The 17,929-nt window shown below is 41.5% G+C and overlaps 1 protein-coding gene across 30 annotated transcripts in view; it reads right to left on the bottom strand.

Annotated features, from left to right (window-relative positions):
* Positions 1–17,929, bottom strand: part of LOC109897033 (receptor-type tyrosine-protein phosphatase delta) — a 593,471-nt gene that overhangs the window by 295,285 nt on the left and 280,257 nt on the right. For all 30 annotated transcript variants that reach the window (XM_031832363.1, XM_031832396.1, XM_031832394.1 and 27 more), the window contains exon 8: positions 3,266–3,313. The gene's annotated coding sequence lies outside the window, so the exon portion shown is untranslated. The remainder of the gene's footprint in view (positions 1–3,265; positions 3,314–17,929) is intronic.

Below are 17,929 nucleotides of genomic sequence, written 5' to 3'. Positions count from 1 at the left end.
AAAAAGCTGAGTTCTCTCAAATGTAGTGCACACATGTGTTTACATCCTTGTTAGTGAACATGTATCCTTTGCTAAAATAATCCATCAAACTAACACGTGACATATCAAGAAACTGATTAAACAGCATGATCATTACACAGGTGCACCTTGTGCTGCGGGAAAATAAAAAGCCACTCTAAAATGTGTTGTTTTGTCACACAACACAATGCCCTCAAGTTTTGAGGGAGCGTGCAATTGGTATGCTGACTGCAGGAATATCCACCAGAGCTGTTGCCAGAGAATTGAATGTTCATTTCTCAACCATAAACTGCCTCCAACGTCGTTTTAGAGAATGTGACAGTATGTCCAACCGGCCTCACAACCACAGCCACGTGTAACCACGCCGGTAGGATCGTCTGAGACCAGCCACCAGAACAGCTGATGAAACTGTGGGTTTGCACAACCAAAGAATTTCTGCAGAAACTGTCAGAAACCATCTCAGGGAAGCTCATTTGCGTGCTCGTCGTCCTCACCTTAACCTGACTGCAGTTTGACGTCGTAACCGACTTCAGTGGACAAATGTTCACCTTCGATGTCCACTGGCTTCGATATTGTCACTTTAAGAGCTCTGTTGCACAGCTACACCTAAACCATGCTTGAAAATCCGGTTGTAAACTGAAGTAGTAGGGAAATAAACGTGGTACTATTGTAAAACTGTGATTCCTCTCTTTTTTAACAAAGGCCAAAACTGCTTTCAAAAGTGTTTTCCTGCGATTTAATTAATGTTTCCCTCCTATGGCTCTCGCAACTTGAATGCGCCTCAAGAGGAAGAGTTTTCTCACATAGAACACACAAGCCGACTAGGTAAATAGGTCAACTATTCTACTATGAGGTTGTCTCATTTTGTTTTAATAACAACATTAACTGTCAAAAATAGTATCACTGGAAAGTTACATCCTGGGTGACAAAGTATAGGCTTTGAATTACTTTGCCAGCAGCTGGAGTCGGCTTCACACCGCTGTCTGAGTTGAGTGCTGCTGTGGTTCGCATTATAGACTATTTAAAAGATTACCCCATTTTCATATTTGAGTAAAAGTAAAGAAACCTTAATAGAAAATGACTCAAATAAAAGTGAGTCACCCAGTAAAATACTACTTGAGTAAAAGTCTAAAAGTATTTGGTTTTAAATATACTTAACTAACAAATGTAAATGGAATTGCTAAAATATACTATCAAAAGACAAAGTGAAAGTATAAATCATTTCACATTCCTTATATTATGCAAACCAGAAGGAATAATTGTCTTATTTGTATTTTTTATTTACAGCTAGCCAGGGGCACACTCCAATTCTCAGACATCATTTAATTTCAGAAGCAGTAGGGATGACCAGGGATGTTTTCTCGAGAAGTGCTTGAATTGGACCATTTTCCTATCCTGCTAAGCATTCAAAATGTAACAAGTACTTGTGGGTGTCAGGGAAAATGTATGGAGTAAAAAGTACATTATTTTCTTTAGGAATGTGGTGGAGTAAAAGTAAACATTGTAAAACATATAAATAGTAAAGTACAGATAGATACCCCAAAAACTACTTAAGTAGTACTTTAAAGTATTTTTACTTAAGTACTTTACACCACTGCCACCACTACCATTTAATTCCATTCATCTGAACATCGGAGTGTCATCAACAATCATGTCAGGTCAGTGTACAGTGTACAGAGAAAATGTCGTATTTGAGAATACATTTACATGGGAATATATTTCGTAGAAAAGACATGCTTCTGCCTGTCTTAGGCTATGTCATCTCCAAACCACCAGACCTGGATTCACTTGGTCAGTCTATGCCATGGTTCTTAATGTTGTGTAAACTCAGTATATACACTGACCAAAAATATAAATGCAACATGTAAAGTGTTGGTCCCATGTTTTATGAGCCGTAATAAAGAAAATCCCAGAAATTTCTCTCAAATTTTGTGCACAAATGTGTTTAGATCCCTGTTAGTGAGCATTTTCCAAGTTAATCCATCCACACTTGAGGACTGTCTCATTCAAACATGCCATAGTTAATACTATACTGCATACAAGTCTGCTGTCAAATAAAAACCTAGGGAAATATCACACAACACCTTGTTATCGCTCCCCTTAGGTCAATGTTGAAGCTTCATCAGTTCACTAACAGACTGTAATTTTGACACAGGCAACTTCATTGTTTAGTTCATATTGCAGATATATTTGGTAACTCATTGTCTATGTGTCATAGAATGTACCTGTAGGTCATTGACATGTCTGTCAATATGTTGTCAAAATGAATAGGACGAGTCTCAATGTTAACTCATAAGCCAGTGAGTAAAATGAGACATTCTGGATTTCTCAAGAGTAAGGCCTCACATATAATTGTCAATTTAAAGACTAAGGAAATCAAATGTGTGTCGAACTCTGCAACAAAAATAATGAATTCGGCTGGCAGTCAACCATATCAAATGAGTGTTACTTTATCATAGTTTGAAAATGGAATGGCATTTTCAATACAATGGGATTTTTCTTCATATAAATTACAATTTGCCTTCTTGCTCATTTTGCAGTATAAATAGTAACCTATGATATTATCCGTCAGCCAGTTAACATTCTCATTTGAATAGGATTCAGTGTGTCAGTGTAATATTAGACTTTTGGAAAAGACAAGTCCGTACAATACGAAGTCTTATATTATCTACAATTTACCCACAATGCCACTGTCTTCTTCATGTCTGTCTTCATCTACCAAACTATGTTAGCAGGATAAACTCAATCAAACCTGCATTGCAGTATTTACACAGTAGCTCATTTCCCTTAGTAATGGTTTTCATGACTGTAACAACATACAACCACATAACCACTCCCTACCACAGGAAGACACTTCCAGTTTTCACAATCAGACAGGTGTGTGCACAGGTGGACAAATAAGACATTGCATTTATGTGGCAGGTTAAATGTAGTCTGTTGTGTATGTCAGTACTGCATTGTAGCTATTTTGGTATTGCGACAGTGTGCTGTTTTACATTCATGTCACTTTTGTGTTGTCAGAATGAGTTGTCACATCCCAGTAACATCCCAGTAAACATCCCAGCGCGTTGCACTGTGATACCGCGTAGACATGTGTCAATGTCTACACACAATGTCTGTCCTCCTTGTGTACATTCGATAGACAGGCAGCTATTACAGAATCAAACCCACAGTCCTTTATATCAACTGTAGACTGATAGAGCAACATCCCGAAACCAATCTGGAGTTATAAAGCATGGAGGCTTACCTTGAGGTTGAAGGTGTGAAAGTCATGGAACATTCTCTCTCCTGAGACCTGTGTGACAATGAAGAGGATGAGACGTCCGTCATGATTAAGGAAGCCCACAATTACAGAGAAGCCCAAGCGACAGTGATTGATCAACAAGGAACTCCCCTTAATGAATACTAAAGCACCCGAGCGATCCAGAGACCAAATTGGAAAATGTAACTAGAACTACAGTACACAGTGCCAGATGCTTCACTCAGCTCGTGATAGCATGTTGATAGTGTGTTAGAAGCTAGACCATTTTGTATGTTGGTAGCACCTGTGATGCCAATTCTCAAGAGATATTCAATCAACAAACTCTGATAAACTTATCAAACCAGAAAGAGGGAACACAACATGAAGTCCACACCTGAAAAATGCATGGTCATAGTCATGGGAAAACACTGAATAGACAGAGTTCAGGGAAAGTACACCCTTAATATTGTGTCTGAAAGGCTGTGTCTGAAGGACAAAGAACAAGAATACAATTCCCTTCCAAACAGCGACAACAACCTATTCATGGTATCGGTGAGCCCAGGCCAACACTAGCAGGTAGCCTTGAAGATGGACAAAGATAGCAAGAATTGATCCAGTTTGAGTGAGTCTCGAGTTAAAAGACTGTCTGAACCCAAGGGCCACTCAAACATAACCGAATCAGTTTGACTGTCAAATACTACTTTGTTATCTACCTCATTGTTAATCATTAGAGAGAGAGAGATAGAGAAAATTCAGGCCCTGGAGGCGGACGCATCAGATGCCACCGATGCGTTAAAATTCAGATATCGATTCAGCTCCGTAATACACTGGAGTGTGACGCACTCTGACTAACCATAGGGAGGTGCACCCTTTTCTTTTGGTTATTTTCCCATCAAGTATAAGGAGTTGAGTGAGGCCGTTGCAAAAAAACAAACGGGTCCTTCAAGGGAATGCATCTGACCGGAGCTCCGCAAAACTAAACTGAATGAAACAAAAGACCACCAGTCACCCTGGGAGAAGACGAAGGAGGGAAAAACATACTTGAGATTTGTGATAATTTATTTCATGTTTCACAGAGCGAGTGAGACTGCCGAATGATGCCTTGGAATTGGGTGGTGCAGTCAATATTTAGCTATATGGACACTGTTGTTGGCACTGACTTCCTGGGCCACGAACTCAAGTGTAGATGCTATTTCACTTTTGGAGAAATCAAATAGTTTGAGTGTGAGAAGCAATGAGTTTCCACAGGGTTACGTCAGTTTGGAATGGTAAGCAATGTGCTTCCACAGGGTTACATCAGTTTGGAATGGTAAGCAATGTGCTTCTACAGGGTTACGTCAGTTTGGAATGGTAAGCAATGAGCTTCCACAGGGTTATGTCAGTTTGGAATGGTAGGCAAGTACAGTGATTAATATGAAGTGTAAACTCTGGATGCTTGACTGATGACTTCTACCTCAAATTTATACTGTTTTATACTGTACATGTACTGATTATAATGTAAATATTGTAAACGTGTACACAATTCATCATATGAATCACCTTGCTTAGTTTTACAGCACTATTGTCCAGTGAGATCACATCTGTAAGACCTTTTTACCTGTGGGCTCACCTATAGCAGCTTTGCAGAATCTCAAACATCCTTTCACTGGCAGATATTAACTGAACTGCTACCCTCCATTCATTAGAAAGTAATTACTCATATAAGGTGTTTACTCCATCGACTCCTCTTTTTTGCCAGGTGCAGAATCCTATAACTTCATATCTGGAAAAACAAAGTGGTGGTGTGTGCTGCACGTTACTATACTGTACCAGACTAAGCTGCCCTGTTTGAACGTGATGCCCTCCAATGCAATCTCCCTCCCCGTCAAAACATCAAGATTACGGGGCTTAAGGTAATGGAAATGGGAGAATCAAAAATCCGGTAGGGAAGTACACAGCGTTGTCTCTGTGAGCACACGCTGTATGGGGTATGTTAGCTTTACTTGATCATTTACACTATTTGTACTATTTATTTACTTCTGGGTTCTATTCCTGTGTCCACACTAGCATACTACATAGAGTGAACCAATGTATTGGGCAGCAATCTACATGGTATGCTAGTTTGGACATAGAAAAAAAATGATGTATTTGATCGATGGGAATCCTCTCCATCCTTTTTATGTCATTCTTTAGTCTCCACACCTGCTACTATTTTTCAGCCTTCCGCTGTCATCATATTGTACTGTACCAAAGACTTTTAACCTTACCTCAATAGCACCTCGCCACTAAAATGAACTTCGCCTGATTTGCCCTTGTTGTTGGTCTCCATAGAAACTGTCCCATCAAGTCCATTCAATTCAGAGTGGCAGGGGGGAAGGAATCTTGTCTGATAAGTGTTCTCAAAGTGGTCTCATTTTAATCGATTCTGAGAATGGCCTAGCATAATTACAGTTAATTAGATAACTACTGAGGTATTTTTTCTCGAGGACAGGACGATGATACGCTGATGTAAGCTTGTGGCTAGAGTTTCGAGAGGTAAAATGAACTTCTTCAACTTTAAGTTGAGCTTCATATAGACTAGATAATATGCATGCTAACCTATTCTTGTCAGGTTCAAATAGAGTTGTTTAGCCTTTCAGATATGACTAGATGTGTGTATCACCATGCTTCTTTAGTTGAAGTAGAAATGAAGAGGTAAATTAAATGTCACATCACACTTAAGCTTTAGTAAACTCCTTTGAAATGTGTTGGCATACAAAGGGCCTAATTCAATCCAAACACGTGGACATACCGATACCAAACACCGGTATCGGTATGTAACAAAAAATTAAATGTATATGCCGATTACTTAATCAGTGTTATACTGGGAAAACATAATTGATTGCTTTGGTATTAGTGCAACAACACTGATTGCCTTCTGGTAGTGTAATGGAAATGTTATATTTGATATAAAAAAAACGGAAAACTGGAAGAAATTGTAAATCCTAGTGGCCAGTATTTTCTGACACCTCTCTGTATAATCTTAATCTGCTGGGAAAGGCTGCCTGGGCTCAAGGCAATAAATTGTCAGCACCCTTCAATCAGCTTGGCATCGTGAGTCAGTCTGCACACCCACACATTGCAGAGGTGACGGTATGTATTTGACCGCAGCTCCAACTCATGTAAACATAAAGAATCCTTTTATATGTCTGCTTATTTGGAGTGTGTGACAATGCACACACCCCCACACACACAGTTTTTTTGTTGCGTTACAGATTTTAAAAGTGGCTTTTTGTGGCCAGTTAGCATTTATACAGCCCAAGGTGTTGTGCATCAGATGTAGGAGCTATCTTGAAACAAGAAAGAAGTCAATATAGTGTAAGCAACAGCTGAATGTGATAATTGCTTCAGGTTGCAAAGGGAGTCTCGGATGTTCTACTCATTACACTGTAATTCAGCCATCACTCTTTTGTTGTAAGCCAGAGCCATTGTTGTACAATCAGTCTACTGTATTCGCCATCTGGTAGTTTGCTTGTTTGCTCATCTTTGAGAAATGTTTGACACATTTCGCACACACACGTTTCTTTTGTGGTGTCATTTAGTATAGGTAACAATGTCTTTGAATGGTGCAGTCCTTCAATCTCTGTTTCCACCCACAGTTCGTGAACAGCTGGGCGGCCCCTGGCAAATGTCTATGCCAATACTTTGTTTACAAACATAAATCTTAGTATAGGGCCTCAGTTTGGCCAATGGAGTGTACCTGTAAGTAAGCTTTGAAAATGAACCTACAATCTTTTACAGTGTAAACAGGATTTGTCCCTTTGGAATGCTGACAATAGTGATGTTGATCATGAATGATGATGATGATGATGCTTGATTGGTCCTTAAAATGACACTATATCAAGAATCATCCATTAGATTCAGCCGCGGGCCAATTTTTTCTTGAGCGGATGGTCAGTCGGCCCAAACGTAGACTGCAAATTGACTACAAGAAGTCCAAACATATATAATGTTTGACTAAAACATAATCATTTCAAGCCATGCTTATATTTGTATACGATCACCTGTCTCTATTTTGCGTGGGAATACTTTCTTCAATTAAAGAATAGATTTCTTCAATTACAATCACTTGGAGCCGATTTCCTGGTGTTTCTTCAGTCTATTATGCCCAGCATAATACATTTTTTGCTCAGAAAACTTGGCGGGCCGCCAGCTGGGGAACCCTGCACTATATCATAGGTTGCATCCATAGGGTTTACGATAGACCGGGAGTCACACAATCAAACACGCCTACACATATGTGCACTGTGAAGTCATCTGCTCTGTATCTGCAGATCTGAGACTACTGTGTCTGCCTACAGTTTCGGACGGCACATAATGCAACAACAACAACAAAAACGTCACTACCGACTGCTTTATCTCACACCGCACAGCAAAACGTATCTCCTTGAGTCCCGGCCTGACAATGATGCATCGTCCAAATCGTTCCTATTGATCCCCACCATTATAAACTATAATTCCACTTAATTAGTTGCCTTCACGGTCAACAAGATGGATTTGAAGCCTGCGAGTGTTGTCAACTTTAAGTGTAATTACTCACTACTGAATAATAATGGAGCCTATTTAGTTTAGTTTAAAATGATGACCCCCCCCCCCACACACACACACCCCCTCCACCCCTCTCTTTGTACCTTCTCAAATTTAGAGAGTGCCTGAATCCACAGCTAAATTCAACGATTTTATGTTAACAGTAGAATGGGTCCATGGAGCCTCTGGAGTTGAAAAAAGGAACATTTTGCTGGCGGAGCTGCTTGCCTCAGCACCGAGGGGCAGCACGTTTTAAATGCTCTGCTTTCACCCGGAATGGCCCACAAGAGGGATGCCAGGGGGTCCTTTGTTGCAGGGAACCTGGGAATTTTGTGGCCATTCATCACGTTAATGAGTCACTTCATTGATTTACACCCAAAACAGGAGTTTGTTCAAAAGTTCCACCCTGCTATCATAATTTGTTTCTTGAATTTTGGCTGAAGCTAGCAATTTGTCCTAACAAAAACTAATGGTTGGGGAGTTGATACAGTGACATACAGGCTTGTGGTTTATGAGAATATGTTTATGATAATATTGAGCACTTCTCAATCTTGGTTTCCACCCAAAGTGAGCCATGGAAGGCTACTACAGCAAAAAAATAAAAGTATTGAAGGTTACATTTGGCAAACCAACCACAGTTTACAAAAACAAATATAAGGGGCAGAAACAGAGGTTGAGGACATTGCTTTAGCTGTCTGTCTTATTGTATTGTTTGTAATATAAGTGTTTTTAGGACCCATGTTGGGTGGCCTTGTGTCAGACCACTGAGAAGTAGGAGAGATTAAAATGGAGGCAGGATATTGGAGCGCGGAATACATTTTACCGAGGAATCCAAATCTGTGATATTACCATTTTGGGGGTGAGCGGATTTAAAGGAAGATGGACTGATAAATCTTGGGCCAGGTGGAATAGATGAATCCAAAAGTTATTTACCCATTTTAATTGGAAATGTCTGTCACACTGAAGTGGCCTCGCTACCAAGCCAACTCTGGGAAAAGTCATAATCCTTCTACCTTGATCAGCGGCAGGTATTTTATGGAGGGTGATATGCTGCATGTCAGCCACATCTTTAGATTTATTCAGGCAATATATTCTGACGTTCAAGAGATCAAGTGTGTTGTGTAATATTTGACTGAGGCCAGCTTGTTAGTCCTATTGCATATGCTGCTTATGCACTTTCAACATGATGAACCCTTTCTATCACAGTATAGCACTGGGTTACTTTGCATCTTAATGAGTTCATTGGACAATGAGGAAGTTGAGGCAGTTCGAAGTCAACAGGTTCACTAATCAAGTCATTTTCAAGTAGAGCAGCTATTGTTTGATGTAATTATAAAATAATTATTTGGTGGGTGCTTTTATTTGTCCTACTTTAAGCATGTGTGATTTGGAAATGTGTTTTTTGCATATCCCGACTCCCTCTGAGACACCCTCGGAGAATGGGGTCAGAGCCAGGCATCAGCCATTATCAACGGCAACCCTGGAGCAATTAGGTTTAAGTACCTTGCTCAAGGGCACATCAACATATTTTTCACCTTGTCGGCTCTGGGATTTGAACTACAGACATGTCGGTTACTTGCCAAACACTTTGAGGTGATTTACACATAGTAAGTCATACTCAAGGTAATATAAAAGATAAACTAGGTGGTTAATAATTAATTAGAATTAGTTTAGTCCTTAGAAAGGAAATTTAGAGACTTCAACTGACTCTGTCATTAAACCCAATGCTTAAGGTGATGCCAGTTGCTAATGACATGTTCTACTGGCCTAGGCTGTTAATTCTAGACTGAACTGAACAGACTGAGACCCCTAGGCCCCTTGAGCCAACCCCTAGGCTCATCTCCTCAGACACTTTAATCCCCTATGGGTGCCAGGGGCCTTGTCAATCTCTAACTCCCTCTTCCCTACTCCCGACTCCCATCCCTGGGCTATCACACTCACTGTCCTGCCTGTCTGGGGCTCTGAGTGACACGCTGGCGAGGCGTTGGCTGGATGTGCTCCGTCTGGAGCCGGTCCAACAACTACGGACACTCTGGACCCTGATGATGTCATGTTGGGACAGCCGTGGCTGTTTTGGAGCGTGGGAGTGTGGGAGATGAGTCGGTGGACTGTTGGGGGACTCTGTGTGTGTGTGTGTGTGTGTGTGTGTGTGTGTGTGTGTGTGTGTGTGTGTGTGTGTGTGTGTGTGTGTGTGTGTGTGTGTGTGTGTGTGTGTGAGAGAGTGAGTGAGTGAGTGTGAGAGAGTGAACTGAGTGAACTGGGAGTAAAATGAGATTCAGACACAGATCTGGGGATAATGTCAAACAGACTTGCTTTTACAAGCTGTGATTTTTGCAAACAAAATACAGATACCTTCTTCGAGATACTCAATTAGATTGGAAGTGCCAAAAATACAAGTGCTCTATATTATAAAATTATTCAATCAATAAATTGAAAGCCCTTCAAAATAAAATGAACAAGTGCCAGACAAAATAGAGTTAACACTCATCCTGGAGGGGATGGCCGTCGTTTAACGGGCTCCTGAATAATTGTGCTACTTTGTGTGTTTTTTTTGCTCAGTTTTTGATGGTTTTTGTACTTAATGTTTCATCCATAATTTCCTATGACATTAGAACAGCGATAACTCACCTCGAACTGGACGAGGATTTTTCTTTAATGAGTCGGACGCGAAGGATCTCCCCGCACCGGTGGGGATCAACAACCTCTCCCTCAATGTGATCAAGACAAAAGAGCTAATTGTGGCCCATAAGGCAAGGAGGACTGAGCACGCTCCCATTCACATCGACGGGGCTGTAGTGGAGCGAGTCGAGAGCTTCAAACTCCTTGGTGTCCACATCACCACCACAAACCAAAGCATGGCACTAAGACCGCACTCAATTAACTGTATAAGGCCATAAGCAAACAAGAAAATGCTCATCCAGAGGCGGCACTCCTAGTGGCTGGGGACTTTAATGCAGGAAATTGAAATCCATTTTGCCAAATTTCTGCCAGATGTGCAACTAGAAAAAAAAACTGTAGTCACCTTTACTCCACACACAGAGACACATAAAAAGCTCTCCCACCCTCCATTTGGCAACTCTGACCGTAACTCTATCCTCCTCATTCCTGCTTACAAGCAAAACCTCAAACAGGAAGTACCATTGTCTGTTGAAGCGGTTGCTAAGCCACAGGACTGTGTCACTAGCGCAGACTGGAATATGTTCCGGGACTCATCCGATGGCATTGAGGAGTATACCACATAAGTCACAAGCTTCATTAATAAGTGCATCAACGACGTCGTCCCCACAGTAAAAGTAGGTACATATCCCAACCAGAAGCCATGGATTACAGGCAACATCCGCACTGAGCTAAAGGCTAGAGCTTCCGCTTTAAAGGAGTAGGACACTAATCCGGATGCTTATAAGAAATCCTGCTACGCCCTCCGACAAACCATTCATGAGAGCCCCTGCTGTTCCGGATGACTGTGTGATTAAACACCGTAGCCGACGTGAGTAAGACCTTTAAACAGGTTAACATTCACAAGACTGCATGGCCAGACAGATTACCAGGACGCGTACTCACAGCATGTGCTGACCAGCTGGCAAGTGTCTTCCCTGACATTTTCAAACTCTCTTTGACTCAGTCTGTAATAATACTTAAATGTTTGAAGCAGACCACCATAGTCCCTGTGCCAAAGAACGCCAAGGTAACCTGCCTAAAGACTACTGCCCCGTAGCACTCACATCTATAGCAATGAAATGCTTTGAAAGGCTGGTCATGGCTCACATTAACAGCATCATCCAAGAAACTCTGGACCCACTCCCTTTTTTGTACCGCTCCAAAAAATCCACACACGCCACACAAAAATGTACACACTCTCTATTGCATTCCACACTGTCCTTTCCCACCTGGACAAAAGGAACACTTACGTGAAAATGTTGTTCATTGACTAAAGCTCAGCATTCAACACCATAGTGCCCTCCAAGCTCATCACTAAACTAAAGACCCTGGGATTCAACACCTCCCTCTGCAACTGGATCATGGACTTCCTGACGGGCCGCCCCCAGGTGATGAGAGTAGGCAACAACACATCTGCCACGCTGACCCTCAACACGGGGGCTCCTGTACTCCCTGTTTACCCACGACTGCATGGCCCTGCATGACTCCAACACCATCATTAAGTTTGCAGATGGTGGTAGGCCTGATCACCGATGACGATGAGACAGCCTATAGGGAGGAGGTCAGAGACCTGGCAGTGTGGTGCCAGGACAAGAACCTCTCCCTCAATGTGAGTAAGACAAAATAACTAATCATGGACTACAAGGCAAGGAGGACTGAGCACGCTCCCATTCACATCAACGGAGCTGTAGTGGAGCAGGTCGAGAGCTTCAAATTCCTTGGTGTCCACATCACTAAGGACCTGTCATGGTCCAAACACACCAAGACAGAAGAGGGCATAACAATGCCTGTTCCTCCTCAATAGGCAGAAAATATTTGTCATGGGACCTCAGATCCTTAAAAAGTTATACAGCTGCACCCTGACAGCATCCTGACTTGTTGCATCACCGCTTGGTATGGCAACTTTGCAAGGCGCTACAGTACATCACTTGGGCTGAGCTTGCTGCCATCCAGGACCTCTATACCAGATGGTGTCAAAGGAAGGCCCTGAAAATTGTCAAAGACTCCAGCCACTCAAGTCATAAACTGTTCTCTCTGCTACTGCATGGCAAGAGGTACGGGAGTGACAAGTCTGGGACCAAAAGGCTCCTTAACAGCTTCTAACCCCAAGCCAGGGAAATCGAATTGCTACCCAGACTATTTGCGTTTGACTCCCTTAATGAATTATTTAATTATTCTCTTGCACAATCTCAATGAACACTCACGGACAAACACACGTGGATATTATTTCATTTTCTATCCCTTATTCTCCCAAATGGTAGGTACAGTCTTGTCTCATTGCTGCAACTCCAGTACGGACTCAGCAGAGGTGAAGGTCAAGAACCGTGGGTCCTCCGAAAGACACCAATGTGTCAGAGGAAACACTGTACACCTGGAGACCATGTCAGCATGCATGCACCTGGCCCACCACAGGAATCGCTAGAGAGCGATGGGCCAAACCCAGACGATGCTGGGCCAATTGGTCACGGCCAGCTGAGACAGAGCCTGGACTCGAACCAGGCTCTCTAGTGGTATAGCTAGCACTGCAATGCAGTGCCTTAGACCACAGTGCCACTCGGGAGACCACACACACATGGATGTTGACGCCAAACACACACACACACAAGCATGCACGCACGCACGCACACACGCGCACACACACACACACACACGCACACACACACACACTTCACATACGCTGCTGCTACTCAGTTTATTATCTATCCTGATTGCCTAGTCATGTTTACCCCTACTTACACACAGTGCTTAATTTGAGCCGGATCCTTCCGGAACAGAAACCGGCACCTCTCAGATTTGACTTTGTTTGTTTCGGCACCTATTTGCCCAGATCCAGTACCTCTCACGGCATGATTTATTAATTATTTCACTGTTAGCACTGCATACATTCTAATAAAAAGCGATCTGCATTATATCAAGTTGTCCCATTGCTATTTCTCCCGCCCCCCACAGAAAGACCATCATGTAAAAGCGCGGTCCTTCTATGTAATCATCCTATCCTGACACACTGATTTCAGACCTGCTCTCTTATTTGAACATAGAGGTTATGGGGACGTCCAGTGTTGTCAGTAAATGTTCTTTACACAGGTCTTGGTAGTGGAGGTCAGCTAGTGAAGAGGTCCCTACGTAATCACGTGACGTAGCCTAGTCTAGTCGTCTCCCTACTGAATTAGAGTTGTGGGAAAGCCAAATAAAACATTGATAAGAAAAGGCAATCGAGTTGGACATTTTTCAACCCAAAAATCCAGAGACAGATGGGGAATCAAACCCAGAACGAGCCAAAGAACTTTCAATGCCGGAGAAGAGGAGTGAGGTGCAAACTGTTCCTGATGTCAACGCTAATCCTGCCAGTTCAGCATCACCACCGGCACCTCCACCATCTAGTAGTCCTACTAGCGAGTCAGACTCAGCGGGAGAGGGAGACAGGGATCTGGGGGGCAGGGGGGGTAGTGCATCCACCGACGAAGTGCTCGGAGCAGGTGCAATTTGCAGTTTAAGAACAAGCAAACATATAACGCCTGGCTTGTCATGCAGAATTCAAAGTTGGGCTGTACATCATGTAAAAAGGTAGGGAGTTTGGGACTAGAAATGACTGGAGGGATTAAACTAGCAAAAGAGTGGGTGGAATGTTCCGTAAACTAACATTCTATGCATCAGATGTACTAAACAACAACAAAGAGCCCTCAGAAACATGGTTTTTGAACATGCCTGAACCAAGGTGCATTTGGTGGCAGCAAGCTTTGTAGACAAGGCTTAGGAGGACACCCAGGTTAACACTCAAAATGAAGGAAAAAATAGACACGTCAGCCAGAGTCTTCAGAACAGCCTTAGAAGGAGACTAAACATCACAGCCACATGCTCGCTCATGGCTTTGAGCAAGAAGTTGACTCTCAGGAGTTAAATGGACTTGACATGGGGAGAGTCATTGTGGAAGGTTTTGAAAACTAAGGTAGGACATTTTTTGACCTTTACCTTCACAGCACATAACAAGTTGGTAATCTGAATATGTGCTTCACATTATCACATAAGCAGGAGGCCTATATATTTTCATATGTGTGTTCTGCTGTGGCTTACATTGATGTCTCTTATTTGAAGATATATTCCGATATTGTGATATTTGTTCTACTGCTACATTCATGTCTTGTAAAATTGATGAAATTCCCACAGCTGAGTATGTGTGCATATGTGTTCTGCATTGTCGTCAAAAATGTTCCTGTACATTGATGTCTTGAAAATTAGGCTATAAGAAATACAGACTTGTGTAAGCCCCCGAGCTATACTCAACTATGTGGGCAAACTGCAATGACGTCTAAAATGCCTTGAATTAATTATCACCTTTGGGAATGCTGTCCGATTCACCACCACCATAGATAGTAGGCTACTTGTGTCCTATTTTGTGTTTGCACTTTTTTTCTCAATGTGTTCCAGTACCTCAGAGCCCCCCGGATAACACCCCTGACTTGGTACCCATTGTATATAGCCTCATTATTGTTATTTCATTGTGATACTATTTTTCCTTTGTATTTAGCAAATTTTTCTTACTTACTTTTTTAAAACTTTAAAACTGCATTGTTGGTTAAGGACGTGTAAGCATTTCACGGTAAGGTCTACTTTCACCTGTTGTATTCGGCGCATGTGATAAATACAATTTCATTTTATTTGAAAGAGTAGCCAACCAGAAGTGTTTTGACTGACTGCAACACTAAATGTCTCTAGCCCAGCCTCCCATCCACCCTAACAAAACCACACTGTTGTTGTTATTGCACATTTCCTGTCCGGCGATAGTGTCTATCACTGACACCAATCGGCTCGTTCACACCATCTGCCAGTGAGTTACCCAGAGACACCAGAGTGCCAAGGGACACTTTAAATGTGCCACTGCCTTAATGCCCCATGTGTAACCATCAACAGGCAATGTGTTGCGAGTGAGTCTCTAGTTAAGAACACAGTATAGTAGGGCAAAAACCATGAGGACAAAGAAGGGATGTAATTAGGAGTGTGGACAGGAAATCACCTGAGGATGTCTTCTCACAAGTAATACAGTCAGGAGTTCACACTTCACTTCAGTGGCAGCTGAGAACAGAGGTTGCTTTAAGTGAATGGGTTGGATTCCATTTCAATTTAAGTCCAATTAGACCAATTAAACAGAATCCCCATTACGAATCAGATACTGTATATTGTTCAAATATTTTCATTGAAAAACTGACCTTTGCAAGAAATGTACCATATCGCACAGCCAGCTGGCAAAGAGATGGACAATTTACAAACAGTGCCTTCAGAAATTATTATTCACACTCCTTGACTTTTCCCCAAGAAAATGTGTTCCAGCTTGATTTGTAAATGTATTAAATTGAGTTTTTGTGCCACTGGAAGACACACAATATCCCATAATGTCAAAGTGGAATTATGTTTTGAGGAATGTTTACAAATGAATTAAAAATGAAAATCTCAACTGTCTTGAGTCATTAAGTTGTCAACCCCTTTGTTATGGCAAGCCTACATAAGTTCATGAGTAAACATTTGCTCAACAAGTCACATAATAAATTGCATGGACTCACTCTGTGTGGAATAATAGTGCTCAACATGATTTTTGAATTACTCTCATCTCTGTACCCCACACATACAATTATCTGTAAGGTACCCTCAGTCGAGCAGTAATTTCAAACATGGATTGAACCACAAAGACCTGGGAAGCTATTGGTAGATGGGTAAACATTTAAACAAGCAGATATTCAATATCTCTTTGAGCATGGTGAAGTTAATATTTACACTTTGGTTGGTGTATAAAAATACCCAGTCATTACAGAAATACAGGCATCCTTCTTAAAACTCAGTTACCGGAGAGGATTTCACCATGAGGCCAATGGTAACTTTAAAACAGTTACAGTGTTTAATGGCTGTGATAGGAAAACGCTGAGGATGGATCAATAACATTGTAATTACTCCAAAAAACTAACCTAAATTACAGAGTGAAAAGAAAGAAGCCTGTACAGAATCCAAAATATTCCAAAACATGCACCCTGTTTGCAATAAGGTTAAACTGCAAAACATTTGGCAAAGAAATTAACTATGTCCTGACTACAAAGTGTTATGTTTGAGGCAAGTCCAACACAACACATCACTGAGTACCGCTCTTCATATTTTCAAGCATGGTGGTGGCTGCATCATGTTATGTGTATACTTGTCATCAGCAAGGACAAGGATGTTTTTTGGGATAAAAATAAATGGAATAGAGCTAATCACTGGCTGGTTCAGTCTGCTTTCCAACAGACACAGATACAAACCCACCTTTCAGCAGGACAATAACATAAAACACAAGGTCAAATCTACACTGGAGTTTCTTACCAAGAAGACATTGAATGTTCCTGACTGGCCTAGTTACAGTTTTGACTTATATTTGGCCTGAAAATCTATGGCAAGACTTGAAAATGGCTGTCTAGCAATGATCAACAAACAACTTGACAGAGCTTGAAAAATGAAAAACATAATAATGTGCAAACATTGTACAATCCAGGTGTGCACAGCTCTTAGAGACTTACCCAGAAAGACACACATCTGTAGTCGCTGCAAAGGTGATTCTAACGTGTATTGACTAGGGTGTGAATGCTTATGTAAATGAGATATTTCTGTATTTCATTTTCAATAAATTAACAAACATTTCTAACAACATGTTTTCACTTTGTCATTATGGGGTATTGTGTGTAGATCGGTGAGAGAAAAACATCAATTTAATCAATTTCGAATTCAGGTTGTAACACAAAAAAAAGTGGAATAAGTCAAGGGTTAGGAATACTTTCTAAACACGCTGTATCTAGGCCTAAATCAAGACGCTGTTTGATTGTTTTAAGTATAGGTTTACACGACAATGACAGACATGTAATGCGCTGCTCAGCCACTTTGTCAAGTTACTGATAAACATAGTGGTTTAATGTTATGGTAATTTAAAAGCAGACTGTCTTTGAGGAAAGAATTTCATCATGGTTGATTCTGTCTCGATGCATTTTTCTTAGAAGAGCCTACTGGCACACAACTTCAAAACAAAGCCTGTGATTTTGGGGTCTTGTTTCATGCTTCTGGCGGTTTGATTGTCACTGTTTTCACATGCAACAGGGGAAAGAGAGAGCTTCATGTGTTGCTCAAGGTTCTTTTAGGTACTTCCCCATCTCCCATCCCCCTGCACAATTAATTTGATTTTTGGGGGTATTATCAAGAGGTAGCCATGCAAAGTGGCATGACAGAAAAATGGTCCAGAACCCGAGGCTTTCCCTCAGCTGGATGTCGTCACCACAACCCAGTGTATCTATGGGGCAGAGGATAAGCATGTTTCAACCAAAATGAGGACAGAATCAAATCACAACGTTGGAATAAAAAGTGACAGAGCAGCACTGAGACTGAGATAGGGTTGGGAATAAATCCTAAACATGCATGTTTGAAAGTACGAAAAATACATGAGCAGATTCACTATTAAAC

The sequence above is a fragment of the Oncorhynchus kisutch genome, linkage group LG9 (genome assembly GCF_002021735.2).
Source record: "Oncorhynchus kisutch isolate 150728-3 linkage group LG9, Okis_V2, whole genome shotgun sequence".
NCBI classification, from domain to species: domain Eukaryota; kingdom Metazoa; phylum Chordata; class Actinopteri; order Salmoniformes; family Salmonidae; genus Oncorhynchus; species Oncorhynchus kisutch.
The sequence above is the reverse complement of the archived record's forward strand: the minus strand, read 5'-3'. Positions and strand labels throughout refer to the sequence as shown.